At 36.8% G+C, this 581-nt stretch overlaps 1 long non-coding RNA gene across 1 annotated transcript in view; it reads right to left on the bottom strand.

The window, feature by feature from the left end:
- Positions 1 to 157: 157 nt before the first annotated feature.
- LOC106725383 overlaps positions 158 to 581 on the bottom strand; it is a 744-nt gene continuing 320 nt past the window's right edge. The window contains exon 2 of the long non-coding RNA XR_001361271.1: positions 158 to 562. This is a non-coding gene — a long non-coding RNA (uncharacterized LOC106725383). The remainder of the gene's footprint in view (positions 563 to 581) is intronic.

A 581-nucleotide genomic window follows, 5' to 3' on the forward strand; every position in this document is an offset into this window, starting at 1 on the left:
TCAACACAGCACTACTCTCAGCACATCCTTGGTTGATACGTTTAGGCTTTTTGGTTTGAGCTTCCGCTCCTATAAATATTACTGACTTTACGTGGCCAGTGGCAATTAGTGTGACCGCTGCCCTCCCATGAGGTTCCTACAGAAGAGAAAGGCTTTGTCACTTTTTCAGGTGTTTATTGAACTATTTGGACTTCATGAAACACTTACAGAGGAAAAAGCATTGTGTGGAAGATTTTTAATCTTTCATGTTATTGCTTTGGATTTAAAATCAATGTAAATAATCAATTTTCTAAATATAAAAATGATTCTGATAGTAATGAATGCAATATTACTGGTGTGTATTTAGAACATATCATAGATTTTAAATGAAAAGTAAATCAGTCAGATTTTTAAAAAATTCCTTATGAGCTTATTTGTTGCTTTTTACTGGATTCTTTGGATCAAGATGGGGATGGCGGCACGTGATGCGTTTTCATTTCTTGAAGAAAGTGTTTTATGCGTCGTTCACCAGAAGACCCCCGACTTTTTTAGAGAGATTGAGTCCCTCCTTCAGTTTCCCTGTCTGGATGGAGAAGGAGGAG

The sequence above is a fragment of the Myotis brandtii genome, unplaced genomic scaffold (genome assembly GCF_000412655.1).
Source record: "Myotis brandtii unplaced genomic scaffold, ASM41265v1 scaffold15929, whole genome shotgun sequence".
In the NCBI taxonomy this organism is placed as follows: Eukaryota; Metazoa; Chordata; class Mammalia; order Chiroptera; family Vespertilionidae; genus Myotis; species Myotis brandtii.